This window comes from Euprymna scolopes, chromosome 6 (genome assembly GCF_053919585.1).
Source record: "Euprymna scolopes isolate OS-2025 chromosome 6, ASM5391958v1, whole genome shotgun sequence".
Classification (NCBI taxonomy): domain Eukaryota; kingdom Metazoa; phylum Mollusca; class Cephalopoda; order Sepiida; family Sepiolidae; genus Euprymna; species Euprymna scolopes.
In genome coordinates, this window is record NC_136487.1 from 141,292,578 (window position 1) to 141,310,865 (window position 18,288).

General features: G+C 33.1%; 2 protein-coding genes across 3 annotated transcripts in view; one reads left to right on the plus strand and one right to left on the minus strand.

Annotated features, from left to right (window-relative positions):
• Window positions 1-8,028, minus strand: part of LOC145278004 (uncharacterized) — a 61,525-nt gene extending 53,497 nt beyond the window's left edge. For both annotated transcript variants that reach the window (XM_080130177.1, XM_080130175.1), the window contains exon 1: window positions 7,586-8,028. The gene's annotated coding sequence lies outside the window, so the exon portion shown is untranslated. The remainder of the gene's footprint in view (window positions 1-7,585) is intronic.
• LOC145278005 (uncharacterized) overlaps window positions 1-18,288 on the plus strand; it is an 89,991-nt gene that overhangs the window by 23,167 nt on the left and 48,536 nt on the right. The window lies entirely within an intron of this gene.

The window sequence follows — 18,288 nt, forward strand, 5'->3', positions numbered from 1 at the left end:
ATTTGGCTCATAAACGTAAATATTTAGTTGTCAAAGGTTAAACATAAATCAGAACCCTGATTAAGATACAGATATTTAAGTGCAATGTGAATAGACATCTTGTTGCTCAACTCCCTACTAAGAATATCTCTGTAGACACAGTCCCTAATTCATAGTAGCCCCTCTATGTGTCAGTGGTAATTTTGATCTTACACATAAGAACTATATGAACGTGTACCAGCCGAGGTCATCGTCGTTGCCTGTTAAATAATTAGCGTCCCAGGATATTAGTGATGGGACGATTCCAATATTTTCCCCGGTTCCGCACAATTACAGATTCTGATTCCAGTTCCGATTCTTTATAAATCTCTAAGTAGTTAAACAGTTGCTATTTTTTCCTCGATTACCGTAAATTACATGTTAAATGTGTAGATTTTTTTCTCAAACATAAAAATACACTTGTGAGAGATGATCTATAGATTTTAACTTTACTGGTTGTTTAAAATCAATAAATATTTATTATTTTATTATTACTACCAACAGTGGAAGGTAAGTGCAGGTACAACTTTTGTTCCTTCTGAAAGTTGATGGCTTTTTTTTTTTTGTCACAGGGAGAACTGATGATCTTGCATTTGCCCCCGCAACTTTGCAATCTGGCACTCCAAATGATGCATATAATTTTTTTTTTACTGTTATTTTCATCTCGAACAAGGCACAGTGCCACCAAGTCGTAAAGGACTACTATTTGGAATCAGATTTGCAGGGATACTATGTAGGGAGTTGAGCAGCAAAATGTCTGTTCACCTTACACTTGAACTTCTGCATATCAGTACAGTCAGGGAAGCAGGGGCCTGGGAGAGAATTCCAAAGTTTAGCAGTTTGAAGGAAGAAGCTATTTGAATAGAAGGTTTTACGGCATCTAGGGAACGCTATAGTGTAAGGGTGGGATTTTGCTGCTAGTTGGGTTTGTCAGGGATATTTACGTCGAGGGGGTACTAATGCTTTGAGTTTATCGAAGCACTTACCATTAAAGTACTTACTTGTAAAACAGGCACAGGGATGCCACCTTTCGGTGATGGAACTGAGATTGGAGTTTGGCCAAAGTTCTTATTGACCTGGTAGATGTTTTGGTCAATTTTCGGCAAATTCGGTTTGTCAAATCAACCAATCAATCCAAAGGTGTGTCGTTTGGAATTGGGGCAGGAATCTATGTCACTGTGATGCGTTAGTGATTGATCAACATATTTCGAAGAGTGGGTTCTTATGGCTCTTCATAATGTGGGAGGGGGGGGCATCATAAGAATTAGGATGTAATCGTGTTCTTAGATATGCTGTTCAAAAGATTTTGTATAAAATCTTAATTCAAACAGACAGTCTGTTTGAGTAGGGCCTCCTTGAGACAGATGTACTACAGGGAAACTGAGATGTTCAGGAGGATGCTATCAACCTCCTTGACGATAGAAGGTGGTAGAACAATGGTTCCTAACCTTTTCTTTTTGATTCACCCCTCCCCCAAGTTTCTGAATTCATGTTTAAATACATAATTGGATTAAATCTATTCAGCCATGTATTTAATAGTCACTTAATAATTATTGACCCCAAAATGAAAGCAAGAATTCAGTACATTGCAAAAGAAAAAAAAAAAAACACAAGAGTTACAATAATCTATATTCTGTCTAAACTTTTCTCGCACCTCTTAGAATATCGTCTCGCACCCCCAAGGGGTACGAGCATTCCAGGTTGGGAACCCCTGTGGCAGATCACCTTAGTGTGCTGGTTGATCACTCTTCAATGTCGAATATCACTTCAAGTTAAATGAATCAGCTCCTGGTATGAATCGTGTCGTATAGCAGAAAATATACATTGATTGTCACTTCTGGGTGGTCTGCAACTGTCTTTACCAATTCCTGCATGTATATATCACATTGAGGGTCATAACTTGTTGCGGTCACTAATTTGTAGCAGAACTGGTCGTATGAATGAGTAACAAGTAAAATAAAGAATAAAAAAAAAAGTGTTACGAAAAGGAGGCCACGACAAACTGATAATTTGTACTTTTTAATTTGTTTTCATTAAAAACAGTAGGTCTAACATTTAAATGGCTAGATTATATTTTAACAAAGTGTATCCAGTTTGTCATAGTTTCCCCTGTCAGTCATATTAAAAATTAGGTACTTCTATATACAAGCATTCACATGAAATATGGCAGTTTGTAAAAAATTTTTTTTTTAATTTGTTTTTTTACAAAGGAGTCACTACTTATCAAGGCCCAGAGACCTCTCAAAGATAAGGGTTAATGAGTGGACAGTAGTCAATGGGAAAATGTCATAGTAATCGTTAGTAGTGGAAATTTGGTGAATTGGATTACTTAAGGGGACGGTTCATCAAGAACTTGTTTACGTTGGACTTGAAGGTGACCATGTTGCAGTCAGTTGGAAAGCAGGAAAATGGAACAGAGTTCCACAGGCGCGCAGTTCTAAGAAAGAAACTTTGTTCATGGAATCTACGTTTATATGTAGTTATAAATAAAATAGCAGGAAAACTTTAGGAATTACTTGCTTGTGATGGAAAAGTATTAACATACTCCAAAATTTATGGAAATTCATCCATTAAAATTTATGGAAATTCATCCATTAAAATTTATGGAAATTAATCCATTAAAATTTATGGAAATTCATCCATTAAAATTTATGGAAATTCATCCATTAAAATTTATGGAAATTCATCCATTAAAATTTATGGAAATTCATCCATTAAAATTTATGGAAATTCATCCATTAAAATTTATGGAAATTAATCCATTAAAATTTTAATAAAAAAAATAAAAAATAGCAATTTTACTTTTGAATGATTCCATTTCTTGACTCCAAGTAAAGACGTAAGATTTAGCTCTGCTGAATCAGTAACAATCGTGTTATTTTAGGATGCCGGATAAAATTTACATTTATTAAATATAAAATACTGGATTCATTTTTTCATAAATTTTGTGGAAAATTTCTCCAACACCAAAGTAGTGGATAAATCAGAGTTGGGTCTGGTGTTAAAATTGCGAAATATTCCTAAATCACCCCCCCCCCCAGCTCTGTCAAGAGTCAGGACTATAACTCATAAACCTGTGCATCAGAACTCTAATGAAGGTAACAAATTAAAAGATTCTCCAGAAGTAACCATGATCAGAACTTCTCAAAGATGTAAGCCGCAGAAGGAGCATCCTGCCACAGAAGGAGCACCTCACTCACCCAAATAGTTTGGTGTGTAGGTAACGGAAATACACCAAGGTATTTTCAAGTGGACAAAACGTCTCAAATGGACCCACTCAAAGACTGCCGCTGGAAGCCTCCCATAGGAAGTAAGCAATGCTCTTAAATAACAACTGACAGCCACATATGCAAATCACTTCCAGCCAGCAGCAGGTATAAGCTAGAGCCAAAACATCACCAAGTCTTGCAAAATCAAAAGAGAATCCGACCCTCCTCTAACCTCCAACATTCTCAAGTCAAGGGAGTTGTTTAACTTATTTTTCTCACAATTTCAGTGTGTGTTAATATTTTTCAACCACAATCAAATGATTTTTATAGCTTTCCTGTTATTTTATTAATAACTAGCGGGGGTACCCGGCATTGCCCGAGTGTTTGTTTCCGGGACGGGGGGGGGGGAGTTTTAAAAAATGTTATGGTAGGTAAGTAGGAAGGATCAAACCCGGAGTCATGAGTAAAAGTAGGAAAATAAAGTGTGAAAAAAAAAACAAAAAAAACATCTGCAACGTTAACAGTTCGGCCACCAAGAAAAGTCCATTCCAGTTGTTTAGGAAAAAAAACAAAAAAAAACGACTACGGTAGGTCGGCGCGAACGTGAAAATATAATGTGAATTGTCCAGCACGCTAACCACTACGCCACAGAGCACTGCAGCTTAGTTTAGTGATTTTAAATAACTTCACATGAAAGAACTACGAAGCCAAACCGGTGTTCTCTTCTCAACTGTTCCTTGTGAACGATCCCCAAACGGTGTTAAGTGGTGGCAGGGGGAGGAGGAATTTATTAGAGAGAAAATATTTTACCACTTCCATTGATCTTAACCGATTTTGGCCGTGACGTCTCAGCAGAAAAAGTATAGAAATCTAAGATTATCGAGGAATTTGAGAAATAATAAGCCTATAACACACCTCAGATATTGTTCTGCCGTTTGTGCATATTATATTTGCATGAAATATCTTGATTTTTAATCCTATTAATGTCAAAATCAGGCGGGAAAAAATGAGTTCATTTTATTTATATAGAGATTTCATCTGAGTGTTTACATACGAACATTCCCCAAGAGTAATGATTACCGATTTATGCAAGAAGAAAAAAAAAAAAAGGCAGAGAAGCCAAACGAAAAAACAAGTAAAAAATTCAAATATATAATAAATAAATGTTACCAAAGGCAAGATAAGTTACTCTTTTACCTACCTGGATAAATTTTGTGTTTTAATGTATTTTAAAGCTTTTTATTAGGTTCGAAAAACAAGTACAGTAACAGAATATGATGACCCTAGGATACGTTTTTTTTCAGGTTACAATGTGGAATACAATGTTTTCTGGCCACCAGTTATGGTATTTGCCCCACCTTACGGTGTTATTTATAATGTTATTTGTTTACATACATGTGTATTATATACTGTACTGTATTTTTTTACTAATTTTTAATGCTGTATCCCGGGGTTCTGCTGTAGTGCAGAATTGGTAAGTTAAACCGACCACATGGCAAACAAGAACATGCCATCTTCAGAGTCAGTAATAGCTTAAAACTCGAAAAATAAACAAAATACTAAGAGAAATCCACCCAATAAGTGTCACCATGAAATTTATTGGGTGAATTTCTATCAGTATTTTGTTTTATGATTTAAACGATAATTGAGATTTCCCAGTTGAGTGTCCGATGTCAACCATCTTGTCATTCTAACTTACAAACTCGACACTACTTGCTTTGAATTAAATAGATGCTTTAAAATATGTTCAATCCCATAAAAGTTATTCAGGTAGGTAGAAGAGTAACGTATCTTGCCCCCTCCTCTCTTTCTTTTATTAAGCCATGGGGTCATAAAACCGTTAACAATAGACAGAGACTAAGATAATCAGGGCATACATAAAACTTAATACTATCATGATAGTTAGACAATATAGAACTTTGAAAATGTGACAGTGATACATGTTCATTCACACAATTCTGAGGCAGTACGTTCAGGACTGCAGAACACAATATAAAAGGTGACATCTCTGAGCAAACACCAGTGTGATTATGCAGAGGGTCTAATATGAATGTATATCGTTGCAAGTTTGATCTGTTCCGTCACAGCACAGGGCAATATTTAAGTATTGGGTGCTAATGCACTTACTGATCCGCACTATTTTTTAAATCGTATTTCCACGTTTAATTAAAGTTTTATTATATGTTTTTTTTAGACAATTGTAAGGTTAAAGTACAGAATAAGTACAAAACACCCTCCCCTCCCCATGTTAAGAATGGCTTTTTAAATAATGTCATTATTTCAGCATGGATCACTCTCTGCATGAGTACCAAGTATTGCAATGGGGCAAAAACCATGAAATAATCTGTAGGCAATAGAAGCAACTGTTACATTCTGGCGAGTAGACAGCAGATCTCATCCAAGCAACTTTGATAACATTTATTTGTATATTTAAATGTTTTTCCTCCCTTTATTCACTTCTTTGCTGAATCCTCTAAAAAGTCTTTCATTAACACCAACGTTAATAGCGAAAGTTGTGAACCATTTTGAATATAATTCATTAGGTAAATTTTTTTACTTGCTTTCTACCTTAATCACCTTTAAAATGACGAAACTCAGTTTTTTCGGGTATGCTAAAAACGAATATCGCATTTAAATTTGCGGTGCTAGTGCACTTATTGATCCGCGCTATTTTTTAAATAATATTTTCAAGTTTAATTAAAGTTTTATGATATCTGTCTTTATTAAATTGTAAAGTTAAAGTACAAAATAAGTACAAAACACGGTACTTATGCACTTATTGATCCATGCTGGAATAGTAACGTTATTATTGAAAAAGCCATTTTTAACATGGGGAGGGGAGGGTGTTTTGTACCTACTCTGTACTTTAACCTTACAATTGAATAATAAAAAAAAAAACATACCATAAAACTTTATGAAACTTGGAAATACAATTTAAAAATATAGCGCGGATCAGTAAGTGCATGTTAAGACTGTTTTTCCAAATAATATCGTGTTTATTTCAGCACGGATCAATAAGTGCACTAGTATCAAATTTGCCACAAACAAGTAGTTTTAAGTAGTGTCCATTTTTGTACACTCAAGTAAAAAATTTGCGCGTACAGGAATGGCCACTACTTATAACATAAGAAATTGCATTGCTTAATATCCGGAAAACTACTTGTTTGTGACAAATTTAAATGCGATATTCGTTTTCAGCATACCCGAAAACATGTAAAGTCGTCATCTTAAGATGATTGCTGCTGGGGTGGAAAGTAAAAATTTATCATTCATTATAAACATTTTATTAGTGAACGGTGCTGAAATAACATTATTTAGAAAGTCATTCTTAACAAGGGAGGAAGTGCTTTGTTAACTAATCTGTACTTTCACTTTACAATTCTATAAACAAGAGATACTGACTGGGAAAATTCGGTATTTTTTTAGATTAGGTTCACCTCCACAATTTTCTTTTAAATGCCAACTCTAATATGGTTTTATTCAATGCTGAATACGAAAATCGCATTGAAATTTTGCAGAAATAAGTAGTTATCGAGATATAAAACGTTGTATTTTGCATCGTATTCTTTGGCGGCCATCTTTTTTACGTACGTGCCATAAACAAATCTACTCATCTTTGACTGACACTGCAGTGCAGTACTGCAGTACTGCACGCGCATAAAAAAGATGGCCGCCAAGGAATACAATGCATAATACAACTTTTTATATCTTGATAACTAATTATTTCTGCAAAAATTTCAATGCAATTTTCGTATTCAGCATAGTCGAAAACCTTTATAAGTTGTCATTTAAAAGAAAATTGTGGAGGTGGATCTCTGAAAATTTACCGAAAATTCAATTAAAACCCTAAATATTTGATGCTCATGATCTTTGAAACTAACGCAGTAACACAGTGCGTTACTAACGCACTTCAGGTGAAAACGTTATGTACCTACGTGCCATGTCGAAATTAGTATAAATTTAAAAAATTACGAAAAGCGATTCAGCAGATGTGCTGTAGTACTGCTGTGCATTTTTCACAACAAAATCATTGCTGCTTGTTAAGAGATAGTTGACAAATCGATTTAAAAAAAAAAAAATTCGTTTTAAGCAACAACAATATTACATATTTAATTGGGTATGTTTTTACGACCTAACCTGTTTTTATATAAATATCCCCAAGCTCCCCATGTTAAGAACGGCTTTCGAGGTCGGGGGTGTTTATTTCGAAAGCCGTTCTTAACATAGGAGTTTTTTTGTTTTTTTTTTATATTACGCTGGGTTAGGTCGTAAAAACATACCGATTTTTCTAATTAGCAATTTTTTTAGAATTATTTTATTTGTCTTTAACAGAAAAAAAAAGAGAAACATTTTCTTACCCAAGATCATCAATAAGGTCATCATATCCAGTGGTAATTGAAAATAATTTAAGCTTGTCAGGGAAGGTTGTGTGACCATTTGAATTGACGACGAAAAATTTAATAAAATCATCTTTGATCAATTCATACGAATGAAAAAGAGATTAATAGGTAATTAAAAAAATTAATAACTCGTTTCCTTTATAGATTTAAAACTTTAAATAATAAAAATGTTCTATAAACAATGAAAATAAACAATAAACAGAGGTAACAGGTGATTAGTGATAAACGATTTTAAAAGTAAAATTCCATTTTTAAAATAAATATCTAAAAGTAGAAATTAAAAACCATACATTTTTCGTGTATGAAACAGTATGTCTACAATTGTTGAAGTGCGCATGCTCAATATAAAACGGAAACAGATCACTTTCATTCTCAACAATAACATAGACACGTGGTTGTCTACGTTACTTTGAAAACGGCTCAGTGGATAAAAACGTTGCATATAAACAAACTGACACAATTTTATAAGTACAGAGATTCAATATTACAATATTGATTCTTGATTGTGTGTGTTTACGTGTGCGTATAAAAAATTAGTACGGAAAATATATAAATATTTGGACAATTAGCAGAATAGACAGCAAAACTATATATATATATATATATATATATATATATATATATATATATATATATATATATATATATATATATATATATACTAGCATTTCAGGCCGGCGTTACCCGGGTGTTTGGATGTGTATGTTGAGCAAAAAAAAAAAAAAAAGTGATAGTAGGAAGGCAGGCTCGAACCCGTACCGCAAAGGAGGAAAAGAACGGGGTAAAACCCCACGTTTATGCTGTTACGACACCGCCAAACCGGAAGCGACATTTTTAAAAATCAAGGCTAGACAATCTAAAGGAGAGGATAACTTCCAAAAATATCGACGAAAAAAGTGACCCACCCCCGTACAAAAGTGCCTAGTTGAAGGGGAAGATATTAATGTTTTAGCCAATTTTTCGATATTTGTCGTATGAAAGGTCGAACTTTAAAACGATACTGATCTTGGTAAAATCCATCGCCTCTATTGAAAGTTTAAGGCAGACATACATACATACATACATACATTTATATATTGGTAACTAAAAATTTTTGACCCAAACTGATGAAAAAGCTTGCCCTATCTCTGAATACATTTTATGGAAAATTTCAAATATTTAGACCAGAAATTGTCTGAGTAATTTGAAAAAGACCGCAGAGGTCAATTTTTTAAAACTTTGATCCCTATTATGACCCCTTAAAATTCATTGTTTTGGGCTCAAATCAAGTTATTAAGTTAGATCCATGTCCAAGGAACCTATATCTAAAATTTCAAGTGCGTAGACTCAAAATTGTCGGAGGAGTTTGGTAGAGTTCTCAAAGGTCAAATCGTTGAACTTCGACTCCTTAATCGCCAAATTTCTGGCCCAAAACTGATCACATCGATTTTCCCAAATCTCAGTACTCTATATATCAAATTTCGAGTCTGTAGACTAAAAATTGACAAAGTTATTGCGTAGGGAAACGTACACACACAAACACACACGTTCACTTATATATATATATATATATATATATATTCAGAATGTGAGAGAATATATAATTTTTTCCACAGCCAGACAGTGTCGCAGCTCACTAGAGCTAAGAAAGCCAACTAACCGGAGGTCCAAGACTTGAGTTTCACCCTCATTTGGGTTCATCTGCTCGGATGTGTCTAACTGATGAGCCTAAATGAGGGCGAAACTCAAGTCTTGGACTTCCGGTTTGTTGGCTTTCTTGGCTTTAGTGAGCTGCGACATTGTCTGGCTGTGAAAAGAATTATATATATATATATATATATATAAATATATATAGATAGATAGATAGATATATAGATATGTATATATGTGTATATATATATATACCCGAAAACTGTGACTTTGATGGAGGGGAGACTAAAACTTGCTGCTATGGTTTCAAATGATCTGAAATAATAGCAAAAGGAGACTTAATTCCAAATATTTCTCATATGTTATATCTCCCCTCTTTTGAAAATAGGGTTTGATTATGAATATCTCCAGTATCAAATAATCTTTATACACTGTGAAATTTATTTTATGTATGAAAACCAAAGAAGGGAGATATAACATATAAGAAATATTTGGAATCAAGTCTCCCCTTACTGTAATTTCAGATCATTTGAAACCACAGCAGCAAGTTTTAGTCTCCCCTCCATCAAGGCCAGAGGTTTGGATGAATTATCAGATATTTTGTAATTCATATGCAAAACTAAGAAAACAAATGACTATGATTTAAACATTTTATGGCTGTAAAAAAGTGCCCAAAATAGGCTCTGGATAATGGAGGATCCCCTTAATGTGCGACCTTAAGGGCAAATATCACATAGCCCACAATACAAGTTAGGTCATTAGCTTTCCAACGAGCCTTCATTTGTTAAATTCTGATAAATAGTTGCTGAGATTTTGAACTTGTGAGACTCTAAGAAAGCAACCCCTATCATGGACGTGCATCAGAAGCAGAGATGTGTCATTGAATTTCTGGCAAAAGTGCATTGAAAGTGGTGGTGGCTATGTAGAAAAATAAATTCTGAAGCACAAACGGTTGCTTGTTTTAATGGTACCACTACTGTCTTTGTAGCTCTTCAAATTTTTTAAGTAAAAAAAATCGGAGACTTTACTTTTGGAACGACCTGTTCACCTAATAGATTCGAAATTGGAACAATGCATGCTGGGGTATTTTCAGTTCAGCAGATTTAACGTCCACTCATACCAACCACTGCAGATCCTGAAGAGAAATTATTTTTATTCCGCAGGGATGTGAGTTATCCACTTTTAAGTAAAATTTTACTTTTTCTAAATCCATAAAAAGCGGATTTCCACTTAAATTGTTATAACCTTAAATGGATGTGATTGTTTTTTCTTTTTTGTCAATCTCTCACTTTCTTTAAAAAAAAAAAATTCTGTCAAATAGCTAAGGCTTTATATCCTTATTGTTTTCATTGCTATTTGGCTGGATTTTATTTCTATTTCGCTTTCTTTCTCTCACTCACTTAACCGTTTTTTTTCCTTTTCCTTTTTTTTCCTCTTCCTCATCCTCTTGCCATCTTGACTTCAATGAAAGTTATTGAGTATAATTTTAGTAATAAATGAAATTAATTTCTTGCTTGTATTTCTATTATGCATCTTTAAGCCAGCGGATCGTAGAAGATTATCCCCCTTCTAATAAGAAGATGCCTTTCGGTCTTGTCTTTCAGAGTCTTTTGATTACAAATAGTAAAATAATTTTATCTTTTATAAAAATTCTGCTTGTTAATTTTCCATAATTTTTGATGTGTACAAATAGTTTTTCCTGATACATAAGTATATCAAATATGCTTTCTGCTGTTTCAAGCAGACTAGAAAGCTACTCTTAGCATGAGGAAGGGGAAGACTTTCATATTATCTGAGAGTAAGATAATCATTAGTAAGAAGGGGTCATATCTTGCTTGTCACCGTTCTCCCATCCGTAGAGATATGAAGTCAAAAAGAGCACACAATCTTGACTATAACCATCTTAAATATTCAATTGACTCTTCAAAATCAAGCATTTTAATTTAAATTTAAAATTCTCTATCTATATAAGAGCCAGGTATATCCAAGGATGGAGTACTGTTGCCACATCTGGGCAGGAGCTGCTAGAAAGGACTTATCCTGCCTTGATAGAGTTCAAAATAGACTTCGTAGCTTAGTGTAATGTAGAAAGAACTTTGAATTCCTGGATGTGATCATCATTTCGACTGGTCAAATGGAATTAAAGAACATCTCATATTTTTGTAACTGCCATCTTCGTGTCGTCTTTCTACCAAATTGAAGGTAATGTGAAATCATTTATATGAACATTGTTCCTACTCATCTTTATAATGAACTTTGTGTATAACTCATCTAAGTAATGTGTCCCCCCTCTCCATCTAAGAAATGTGTCCCCCTCTAAGTAATGACTGTCCCCTCCAGTGTTAAAGAACTGATCATTCTCTCTCCACTCTAATATATGTTAAAAGAAGGAACATCCACAGAACTGTAAAAGGTATGCCTTCTCTCTTTTCTCCCCCTCTGTAATATCTGTATAAATGTATCTTCCCCTCATCAATATGAATGTCACCATCCGTTTCTCTCTCTAATATGGTCTCCTATATGCAACACTATCGGTTGTAAGTGTCAAAAATTAATCTTTGGAATAAACCACATATTTGTATGGCAATAATAATAGATGCCACAGTAATATTTATTGGCTAGGTTTCTACCACTATTTCGTTTAATTTTCTATTTTTGAGCCATTATCGAGAGCTTAAAGATGTAAGAGTTACATCGCGGTTATTTTTTTCTTGTTCTCGCGTAGCGCTCGACACTACTTGTTTTTCGAAGCGAATAAATGTTTTAACGTAAGTAAAACACTAAATACTTATTCAGCTAGGTAGAAGAGTAATTGATCTTACTTTTAATAACATTTGGTATATATATATATATATATATATATATATATATATATATATATATATTGTCGGAATTTTATCTTGCTTCCAGATACATTCGACACTAAAGTAACTAAACTGAAAAAAACAAAAAAAAACAGCATAAAACAAAAGAGGGTGAGGGGGTAAAGAAAATATAAAGGTCTTGATTTGAAACGAAGAAGAGATTTTATTTACAATAATAAGTTGCAAATTTTTCCCTTTGTGAGCATTAAACTTATGAAACGCCAAGGTAACATGTAATGAAAAAAAATAACACTGGTTCTTATAAAGAAGTTGTGTGTATCCATTAACGAATACAATAATAGTATTCGAAATAGTATCTCCTAATCACACTCGCATATGAAATTAATTTTAGGAGCGTACTCACAATTGAAAGCCAGTCAGGCACGTGCCTTTTTCTTTTTTTTGTTTAAAGTCCTTTTAGAATTTTCTATCCCTCCATGTTTGCGTGCAAACTGTAGACACACACAGATGGATTTCAGGAGCAAGACCGCGTCGCTTGTCCGGATAGGAGATTCCAAAATTCCTTGTCACGTAAAAAAAGGTATCTTCTTTAAAATAATTTCCCTCCTAAAATACGTGCAAAACCGTAGTCACGTAGATAGTTTTCATAAGTATGTCTCGTCACATATACGGGTATTCTTGCCGGGGTTTTCTTCTTTGAAGAATGCTCGTCAAAATTCCATTCTCAGCGTCGGGCAATGAACAACAATCTCCACATCAGCAGAATTTCAAAAGAGAAAGAATCTCGCGCTGGGCTGTGACGTGATACAGAGCTAGCATTTTCCTTTTCTCAAATTAAAGGGAGTTTCGTACAAATCCAAAATATACAAAACTAAAAATCATAAAGGATACAAAATACAAAAAATCATATATAAGAATCAGATAAAAAATAATAAATGTAAACAGGGAGGAATGCACCATTATTGGTACAAAAAAATTCCAACAATATATATATATATATATATATATATATATATATATATATATATATATATATATATATATAGAATAAAAATTACAATAAATTTACCAAGGTAATCAAAATGGTAAACTTAAAATATATTATAAATATTAAAGAGTTAATATTTACAAGTAAAATAAACTCAGCCAGATGTAAAAGCTCAATAAAACCGAAAAAGGAAATAGAGCTTATAATATGAACAAATGATTAATAAAACATGTTAAAAGACATCTTGAAAAAGAGTTAAAAAAGAGTTAAAAACATATTATATATATATATATATATATATATATATATATATATATATATATATATATATATATATATATATATATACACTTTTTCGTACCTCTGTCTATTGTAAAACAAGCCCTAAAAATATTTTGTATAATAAAAATATTTTTTTTGTGTGTGATTTATTAAAATTTAAAGTTCGCCTCCTCTAAAAAACAACAGCTTAACATAAAGATCAACGATTTGGTAGATTATTTAACAAGGAAATAATTACGCTCGACACCGTCTACGGTGTTTACTTTGTGTTTGATTGCAGAGTTAGTTTTCAAAAATCTCTAGAAACTTCGTTCTCTTTTTTTTATTTTTTTTTATTTATTTAAATAAACATGGTTTGGTGATTTATAGTTTAATCGGGTGATTTCACCGAAAAACAAGGTGAGAATCTTTTTTTTTTTTTTTCAACCTTTTTTTTTTTTAACATAAAAATGTTTTCATCAGCTTATTTTGTTTTGTTAGTCGACATGTTTTGATGTTGGTTATTTTAAAAAACAAACTAACAAACAAACAAAAATGTGTTTCTTAAATAAACAAAAAATATTGTTTGTTTTTAAAGACTTGTTTTTTAGACTGTTGTGGTTGAACTCGAAAACAGAAAAATCAAGCAAGAACTTTCACAACAAACAAACAAAAACATGAATTAAAAACTTTAATCTTGTGTTTTGTTTTTGAAATATCTTATGAACAGTTTATGACCGGTTAAAGTTTTATTTTTATTAATTTTCTTCAACTTTTGGTCAAAATATGTGCGCGCTTGCGCGTACAACAATGGCCACCAGTATTAAGATAAGGAATTATATTGCTTAATATCCAGAAAACTACCTGTTTGTGGCAAATTTAAATGCGATATCCGTTTTTAGCATACCTGAAAACCGTTAAAAGTCGTCATTGTTAAGGTGGAAAGTAGGTAAAAATTTACGGTACTCATGTCGATGCACTTATTGATCCGTGCTGAAATAATAACGTTATTATTTAAAAAGCCATTCTTAACATGGGGAGGGGAGAGTGTTTTGTACCTAACCTTATAATTGAATAAAAAAACATATCATAAAACTTTAATCAAACTTGGAAATACGATTTAAAAAATAGCGCAGACCAAGTACATTAGCACCAAATTTACCCTATAATTTTATTTAAGTCTTTATTTATTTATTTTTTTTTAACTAAAAATACTATTGCAAGAAAAGGATTAGGCTTACTTAAACTGAATTTGTCTTTGGTGCTTATATAGATCAACCCCCATGGTGACCAATATTGACTTGATAAAATCGGTGTGTGTGGTGCTTATTCAGAATTACAATACAGAAAAATCTATATGATGTATATAATCATCATGGAACGAAGAGGTCATATTCCAAAAATTATGTAAATTGTTCAAGTAGTTTTTTTTAAATTAATACAAATTTACAATTTTTAGTGATTTTACTACTAAACTGTATTGAACATAAGGCTGATTTTAATCCCGGCAATTCAAAGACTATGGATACCCACCGGAGAGGTGCCTGCGCGTGAAATTTTTGTAGCAGGAGGTGCACAATTTCCAACCACACCTCTCCTGAGTTTACATTGTTAAATACCAGTGGCAAGTGAAGTGTATGTTCAAGACGACTGGAAACAATGTCAAGATAAGCGGAGAGTACATACAGCGCCTAGAATTCCCAAATGGTCACTCATCTGGTACTAATCAGGCTCAATGTTGCTTGACTTCGATGATCTGACGAGAACCAGTGTGTCAACGCGATTATGCCGTATCCCATCACTATTTAATGCACTTATATTTACTCTCATATTGGAGAATGATGGCTGGGTTGGAATTGAAACCTTTATCAATCATATCTAATATCGATTTGAAGTGATATGTAATTTCCATACTCACTTTTTAATTTGGAAAATGATTTCTGAATTTTATTTAAAGTAAATTTTTAAATGTGCTTCCTAACTTTGTGACATGAATTATTTAGAAAATTGATTCGCTTTTTTTTTTCTTCTCCTTCAGAAAAGTACGTCAACTATTGCTTTGACTTCCATTGGAATCAAAAAATTCTTCAGATGATGTCACGGAAACGCAATGATCTTACTTTAGCCCAGCAAATGAAAGTCATAAAAATGCTGGAAGCGGTGCCAAGAATTTCACAGTCAATAATTGGCAAGCACTTTATGGTTTCGCAGTCCCAGATTTCACGAATTGGCAGTAACCGAGCCGAGATTCGTAAAGAATGGGAATCTAACAACAATCCGACGCAGAAACGGCGACGTTTTTTCAACAGAGACACTGACATAGAGAAAGCTTTATTGCGTTGGTATCATTTTGCTGTCACCCACAAGTTGCCCATCTCCGATGATGCTCTGAAGGGAAAGTCAGTCCATTTTGCTGAAAGATTTGGTATCTTGAACTTTCTTCCTTCAATCGGTTGGCTTCGACGTTGGAAAGAGAAAAATGGCATTCAGTTGGCATCAGAGGAATTTGTCCAAGCGAATACAATGCCAGGCGTTGTTGTTGACGAACAAATGGAAAGTCTCATTCACACTATCTTGACGTTATATAGATCTTGCGACGTATATGCTTGTCAGGAGACGGGATTATATTTTAAGTATCTACCTAAAGCCCAAGGTTACATCAAGTCAGAGGTCCTCTCTCAAAGATCGCCTTCCACAGAGAGACTTACATTACTTTTCACTGCTAATGCCACAGGGTCAGACAAACAGGTTCCAGTTGTGATTGGACAGCAAGATAAACCTTTCGGTTTTGCCAATACTACAGTTCCGTTGCCTTATTATTATAATCAGAGTTGTTGGATGACATCTGAAACTTTTGGACATTGGCTTACGCAATGGGATATAGAGCTGCAGAAAAGTTCCAGAAAAATCCTTCTTTTCTTAGATGAGAGTCCTGCTCATTCCAGGAATTTACAACTACAGAATATCCGTTTGATTTTCCTTTCATCCAAGGTATCTCATCCGAAGCAACCGTTTTCTCTGGGGATTACCCGTTATTTCAAGGCAATGTATCGTCGGCATATGATGCAGCGGGTCGTTTCACTTGTCGGTAATTATGACTGTTTCGAGGAAACAACTCACACCGGAATGGTTTCAGTGCTCGATGCTCTTTATCTGATTAAGGCCTCATGGGATTATGTCTCCAGCGGCATTATTGAATTTTGCTTCAACAAAGCGGGTTTACTATCAACACAATCGGTTAAAGATGTTGACTTAACTGTGGCACCATCTGTTGGCATGTCGCACATTGACTTTCAATCTTTTATCTCTGTCGACGATAATCTACCATGCACAGGCATTCCAAGTGACGAGGATATCTGCCAGTCTGTTCTTGAGGAGCACGACGGTAGCACAGTTTATAATGATGGGACGATTGTTGCTCCCGAGCCAGAAGTACAATCGACCGTAGCATCTTCAGCCAAGACACCGTCCCCATCATCTCAGCAAGTAGTTGCGGCTTGTGAGATTCTGCGCCTTTGGCTACAGACGCATGGAACAGAACATTATAATGCATTCCACCTTCTTGAGACTGAGATACATTCGAAAGTGCTTCAAAATCGACATCAAATGACATATTCTTCAAATGACCATGTTACTATTCTATAATGAGAGAAGAAGTTAGATAAATTATATTTGATAAGAGGTTGGTGTAGTTTGCTTGAAACATTGTTTAATGTGTATACAGAGGAAATTTAAGTTTATAGGATGCAATACAATGCAGATGTGTAATGGTTAGACACAAACACACAAACTGAGGAAAATTAAGATATGATCGTGGAAATAAGCTGTGCAGCCAATTTATCTATCTATCTATCTATCTATCTATCTATCTATATATATATATATATATATATATATATATATATATATATTTCTGTAGAAATATATTTTTCTTATTATATATCAATCCTTATATAAGAAGCTCAATGTAATTACAGAGCAATATATAGAATAAATGGCAAAAATTTATATTTCAAAATTCATGATGTTGACAATCTTATAGTTTATTCCTTTAAATAAGTTGATTTATACAATTCTTGACAGTATCTGTTTTGTAGCGCAAAATCAGTCACTTGATTATTATATCAATTAGTGAATCTATTATGCCCTTAGATTCACTAATTGATATAATAATTAAGTGATTGATTTTGTGTTATCAAACAGATACTGTCAAGAATTGTATAAATCAACTTATTTAAAGGAATAAACTATAAGATTGTCAACATCATGAATTTTGAAATGTAAATTTTTGTCATTTATTCTATATATATATATATATATATATATATATATATATATATATAATTGTAGGATTTATAGTTAAATTCTGTGAAGTAAAAGTATAGAATTTTTAAACAAAAAGTTTATTGTTTGAAACAAGGAATACAAGAAATTTAAAGTTATTTTCTTAATCCATGGATTTTCAATGCATAGCTCACATCTTCAGAGGAAATGTATTCAGCAAAATAATCATTATGAATAACCATACATCTTGCTATTTAGCTCATATATTGAGAATTAGAGTTAAAATATTTTTTAAAATAACATAGGTAAGGACATTCATTTAAGGTGATCCAACATGAGTATTGAATTAATCAAGAAAAGGATATGTATTCTGAGATGCACGATTCGAATGGTGTCCCTGGAATTGTGATTATCATTAGTTCCATATTTTATAAGATTAACCACAAGATTAATTAGTCTGTGATTTAACTCATCTCAGTGTTCATATATATATATATATATATATATATATATATATATATATATATATATTTGAAATTGGTATATTTAGGCAGCATTTTTTCATTCAAGCAAATATTAAATGTAATGGAGATACTTTGCTTTATGATTCTTTTAAAAAATGTCTTTTTTTAATTTGCTAATTTCAACGTTATTTCATGCTGTTAACGGTAGCT